The sequence below is a fragment of the Quercus robur genome, chromosome 2, assembly GCF_932294415.1.
Source record: "Quercus robur chromosome 2, dhQueRobu3.1, whole genome shotgun sequence".
In the NCBI taxonomy this organism is placed as follows: domain Eukaryota; kingdom Viridiplantae; phylum Streptophyta; class Magnoliopsida; order Fagales; family Fagaceae; genus Quercus; species Quercus robur.
In genome coordinates, this window is record NC_065535.1 from 62,883,390 (window position 1) to 62,890,004 (window position 6,615).

General features: G+C 39.7%; 1 pseudogene; it reads left to right on the plus strand.

The window, feature by feature from the left end:
* The first annotated feature begins 589 nt into the window (after nucleotides 1-589).
* On the plus strand, nucleotides 590-6,406 carry LOC126701698 (receptor-like protein kinase FERONIA; annotated as a pseudogene).
* Nucleotides 6,407-6,615: the final 209 nt, after the last annotated feature.

A 6,615-nucleotide genomic window follows, 5' to 3' on the forward strand; every position in this document is an offset into this window, starting at 1 on the left:
AGACAAAACTGATGACAAGATATTTGTTGTTGCATTTACCAGCGGTCTATGGAAGGGGAAGTTTTTGTTCTCCTTATATAAGAACGACCCAAAGATCATGTCAGATGTGCTTTATCGAGCTACTAAGTACATGAATGTAGATGACACGCTACTAGCCCGAGAGGAGAAACCCAAGAAGAGGGAAAAGCAAGAAGATGCATGGCAGGAAAGGGAACGGAAGATGGCTAGAACCGGAGACTAACGGGAGGATAGGCGCTCCAAACCCCCCACTGGAAGGTTCACCAACTTCACCCTACTGACTGCCCTAATTGATCAGGTGTTGATGTAGATTAAGAATGATACGACCTTGACGTGACCTGGCAAGTTGAAGGGAGACCCCAGTAAGAGGTCTTGAGATAAGTATTGCTATTTTCATTGGGATCACGGTCACGACACGTCTAAATGCTATAACTTGAAGTAGCAGATCGAAACCCTAATCAAACAAGGGAAACTGCAACGGTTCGTCAGCAAGGAAAGGGCAGACCCACCATAAAAGCAGGTTGTAAGAAGGGATAATGAATGTCCTAGGCCATCCCTGGGAGACATAAGGATGATTGTAGGGGGAACCATAGCTCCCAGTTCATCTAGAAAGGCACGTAAGACTTACCTAAGGATGGTTCAGAGCGTCCAGCTAACGGGTTTCGTTCCAAAGATAGCGCAGGTCGACAACCCCAAAATTAGGTTCTCGAAGGAAGATGCTCGATGTCTCCACCACCCATACGACGATGCATTTGTTGTTAGCATACGAGTAGGGGATTACAACACTCACTGGGTCCTAGTTGATAATGGAAGCTCTGCTAATATCCTCTATTACCGAGCATTCCAGCAGATGAGGATCAAGAGAGAACGGCTCGTATCGACCAATGCACCGCTTGTCGGGCTCGGAGGAACGAGAGTATACCCCCTCGGTGCAGTTACATTGCCCATGATGGTTGGGGATTACCCTCGACAAATTACCAAGGATGTTACCTTCCTTGTCATCAACTGTTCTTCTGCTTACAACACCATACTAGGCCGTCCTACCCTCAATTCGTGGAAAGCCGTAACTTCGACCTATCACCTGATGATCAAGTTCCCCACTGAGTACAGAGTAGGAGAGGTACGAGGAGACCAAGTGGCAGCACGCGAGTGCTACATAGTGATGTTAGAAATGGACGACCACTTGCAGACTATGAGCATAGAAGAGCAACAGACCACTTACTCAGGTTTTGAGGCGTCTAAGGACTTTTTCACTATCAAAGCAGGTTCGTTCACCTTACTTAGGAACTTCAGTGTTTCTGCTCTTGCTGATTCTTTTCAGTTAAAATCCTTTGTCAAAGAGTTCTGGGTCAACGTCGAAGAGAATCAAAAATTGAACTAAACCTTCATCCCTTTTTAACTGCTGCTATTAATTTTTATGCTTTCATTAATGGAATTGAGATTGTCTCCACGCCTAAAGACCTGTACTACAGTCCAAAAGGTACACCTGATGAGAAAGTGCCTTGCAATGTTGACGGACGTACTGAGTTCTACATAAACTACACCAGCGCACTCGAGAAGGTTTTTTGATTAAATGTTGGTGGGAGCTCGATAGCACCAATTGAGGACACGGGCTTCTTCAGAGGATGGTACCCAGATGAAGAGTATTTCTTATCTGAAGGCATGATTCATTTTAATGAATCATTCATACCCAAATACACAGAAATACCAAATTACACAGCACCTGATGAGGTCTATGGGACTGCAAGATCAATGGGTAGACAACTATGCCTATAGGCGCAATACCTATTTACAAGATGGAAAATTTAACGTGGAATTTATTCGTTGATTCGGGATTTATATATCTAATAAGGCTCCATTTCTACGAAATAAATTACTTTGGCAACAACCAATTCAGTATCTATATAGAGAATCAGTTAGCTGAAGAAAACGCTAATATAAGTTTATGGACCGGCCTTGGTGGCACTGACATACCAACTATGAAGCATGGGTGCATTTTGGGACTCGGGTGCGGGTGCGGGACTTGGCAATTTTTAAAAAAGTAGGGTGCGGGTGGGGCGGGACTCGAAGATTAAAAAATTATTAAAAATATTTTTATTTATATTTTCTATATATTTTTACTGTTAAAATATTCTTAAAAAGACATTAATATACCTTAATTCACAAAACAAAGAAAGAAGAAGGCAAGAAACACATATGAGGTCAGAATTTCAGCTTCTCCAGCGAGTTTCAAGGCCGCTTTCGGCCATATTGGCCATATCGGTTGCCGGCTGATACGACTCAATATGGCCGATACGGCCTAATTCTGGCAGAATCAGCCCGGTTCAGCGCGAAACAAAGCCGATTCGGTGTGAATCTAGCTGCGTCGATACGAATCAAGTTGAGTCGGCGTGAATCCGAGAAAAAAAAAAAAAAAAAAAAAAACTCAGACACGGCACCAACGCACGGTCAACCGCGTTAGACGCTGCGTCTCGCGTCGGACTCAGGTGCGGCACGCTCCCAACCGCGTCCGTGCTTTCTAGCATACTGGTTTATCAGGACTACGTAATACAGATCAAAAAGGAGGAGGTAGAGACAATGCATGGGACCTTTATTTCGCTGGTCCCTGAATATAATTCCGATGTCATTTTAATCGGAATCGAAGTTTTCAAATTGAGCGATCGTGATGGCAATCTTGCTAAACCCAATTCACTTTCGGTGTTTCATCTACCAAAGTTCAAGACAACGAAAAGAATATTCATTGCCATTGGGATTGGTACGGGTATCTTTGCTCTTTTCTCTCTTATAGTGTGTGTGGTTTTTGGGAAACAGAGGAAAACCAAATGCTATGCTTCTAATTATCCACTATCAAGTTGCTGGTGCTGGTTCAGGCTCAACTCATACAAAGGAAAGCAAATAGGGAAAATGACTAGGAATGACAATGGGTTGGATTCGGGCTAGGTTTTTTAATACTCGGACCTGACCCGCAAGCCAAGACCTGTGACCCGGACCTGGCCCGATTATTAAACGGATTTTTTTTTCTAGGGCCCAGACCGGCCCCGTTGAGCCATGCCACTTCAGGGCCCATTCCATTGCCCAATTAAAAAAAAAAAAAAAATGTTTGCCTAATACTGATGTTCTCAGCAACCAAAGAGTAGGGAACACTCAAGAAAATCCAAATTTGAACATATTGGAAAACCGTTTTTTTAATTACAAAATTTTCCCACATCAAAAGTAAAAACAAGAATTAACATATACAAAATCAAATCAAACAAGCCGATCCTATTCAACAAAAATAACACTTAAACTAGAAAATACAGATTTGATTCTTTGAACAAAATGAACAATTTTCAGTGCAAAAGCTTGAGTTCACAACAAGGTGAGAAAGATGAGAGAGTTGTGGCCTTGTGAGGTGGAGGAGGGTTCGGTGAGGTGAGGTCCATGAGGAGAGGTGCTTGTCGACAAGGTCGCTTGAGGGAGAGTGGTGACACTGACAGAGCTTGGGACGGCGGCGAAAATTGGACCGGCGGTGAGAGGTTGGGTAGTTGGCCGAAGGTGAGATTGAGAGTGAGTGAGATTGTGATTTGTGAGTGAGAGAGTGAGATTGTGTGAGTGAGACTGAAGAGAATAGAGATGAGAGAGGCGGGCTGTGGCTTGTGTGAGCTGAAATGAAATGACGATGAGGAATAGAAATTTTAGGGTTTATAACAATATATATATATATATATGGGTATTTTAGTAATGATAAATTATATATAATCGGGTCGGGTCGGGATTCAGGCCAGGTTTTTACAAAACCCGAACCCAGTTCAGATTTTTTTAAAATAAAAACCCAAACCCGACCCTATTCCTTATCGAGCCGAGTAAAACCCGACTCATTAGGGTTAGGCTAGGTACCCGCAGGTCGGGTAGAAATTACCATCCCTAAAAATGACTTCCTCAATGAGGAAAGAACAGTGCCATTACTTTTCACTTGCCGAGATCAAAATTGCAACCAACAACTTCGAAGATCTAATTATAGGAGTAGGCAGCTTTGGCAATGTATATAAGGGTCAAATTGATGGTGAGGAAACCATGACTATGGCAATCAAGCACTTGAACCCTGAGTCACTACAAGGTGCCCATGAGTTCCGAATTGAGATTGCGATGCTCTCTCAACTTCGATACATTCACCTCGTCTCTCTTATCGGATACTACAACGAGAAGGGTGAGATGATCCTTGTCTATGAAAACATGACCAACAGGACACTCTGTGAACACCTCTACGACACCAAAAATCATCCACTCCCATGGAAAAAGTGGCTCGATATATGCATTGGAGCAGCACAGGGATTACACTACCTTCACAGGGGTGTGAAGCATACTATTATCCACCAAGACGTGAAGACCACCAACATTTTATTAGACGAGAAATTGGTTGCCAAGGTTTCAGATTTCGGATTGTCCAAAATGGATCAAAATAATTCTGCAGTTAGTACCATGGTTAAAGGTACTTGGGGCTGTTTGGATCCGGAATACGCACGTTGTCAAAAGCTTTCTGACAAGTCTGATGTATACTCATTTGGTGTGGTGTTGTTGGAGGTATTATGTGCCTGAAAGGCACTAAATCAAAAACTAGAGGAAGAAGAATGGAACCTAGCCCATTGGGCTCGGAAGTGCATTGAGAGAGGGACAATCAATGAAATCATTGATCCATATTTGAAGGGGAAGATAGCTCCACTGTGTTTCAAAGTGTTCATACAGATTTCAAAGAGTTGCACACAGGGCCGGCTCAACAGTAGATGCAAGCGATGCAACCGCCTAAGGCCCCCAAATAAAAGAAGGCCTCACTTGTAAAAAAAAAAATTTTATATATAATATATTTATTTATATATTTTAGTTAAAAAAATTTTAAGTATTTTTATTGGTCAATAAAATGCATTAAAAAGACCACATTGTATCCTAAAATGCAAAATATTAAAAAGGAAAAAAAGTCAAAATTCAACTAACACAATTAAATTTTAGGAGACAAATGTATTAATCCATTCTTGAAATATGTTAAAATTAAAATTAATAACAGACAAATTCATTAATAATATAACGTGTCTTAAAATATGCTAAAATAGAGATTATAAATATCAAAAACAAAACAAAAACCTCTCATCTCTCTATCTTTCTGCCTGTCCATCTATATTCTTACGGCCTTACCTTTCTTTTCTTCATCTTCATCTTTATTTTTGATCTTTTTCCATCAACTCAGTCAGCCCCTCTAGCTTAAAATTTTTCTTTGTTGATCCCAGCATACCAGCCTACCAGTACTAGCCGACAGTCACAGAAGGTATTTCTCTCATTCTCTGCTTCAGTTCTTTCTTCCCCTCTTTCTCTTTGTCTTGCTGAAAATAAAGACCCAAGAGTCTTCTATTTCTTTAACTTATATTATATATATTTTTAGTTTATTTCACACTTTCATCGCAACTGTCACTGAACAACTGTTTGATGTTGATGGCATGGGACACGTTTTTGTTCTGCCCATCTGTGGACCTTTTTTTGCTTTAAAACTTAGCCATAGAAATTGAAGAAAAGGCTGGTCCGGCTGGATCACAGCATGGTTCTCACCCCTTTTTTTTATATAGTGGTACTGTGGTCAGTGGTTTGTCATATCACGTGACAGACCACTGACCACACTTTTTTTGTTTTTTTGTTTGTTGTTCTTTGTTAAAGACCACAGAGACCACTATTATTTACTGATTTGGTCCGACGGTTTCTAACCCTTTTTTTTTTGTTTTTTTGTTTTTTTAAATCTGACACTTTATTTATTATTATAAATAATTATGTCAATTAATAATTTGATGTATATCATATTAACTCATTTGTATTATAGTAACACTAATTTATTAAATTATATATTAAATTAATTTTTACTTGTGCAGGTTTAAATTTTCAAATTGTCACAGCTTCAGAAAAATTACAATAATCAGGTTCTATTGTTCTATACTTTAAATTTTATTTTTAGTTAAATTATCATTTTAATTTTATTAATATTTAATTATAAAAAGGCCCATTTAAATTTTTCGCCTAAGGCCCCAAAACTTGTTGAGCCGGCCCTGGTTGCACACGAGATCAAGGCATCGAACGGCCCACAATGGGTGATGTGGTGGACAAGCTCAAGTTGGCATTGGAGCTGCAAGAGAACGCAGATGCTGAGAAAGAGAGTATCAATACTGGTGGTGAGCATATTTACTTGGATACATTATCATTTTGTATTGATGTTACAAATGATGGACTTTGGGCTACTAATGTTCACAATGAACACGGGATGACATCGGATGGTACTGGGACTGGGACAGGGTTAACATGTTCAAGTTTTGAGATAGAGAGTATCACGTCTCACAAGACATTTTCATTAACACCAGTAAAGTTTAGGAAATGAGTTTTCTCTTTTCTTTTCTTTTTTTTAAGATACATAAATAAAGTTCTCAATCTAGGTTGTACTATTAAGTAGATTAATTATTACAATTATGTTATGAAATCTTGTGAAAATATAAGGTGGTGTCAATTGTTCTAGAACACACTTCATAATCAAAGCTCATTGAATTGACAATTAAAAAAGGAGTTGTGTGATAAGTATTATAGGAAAAT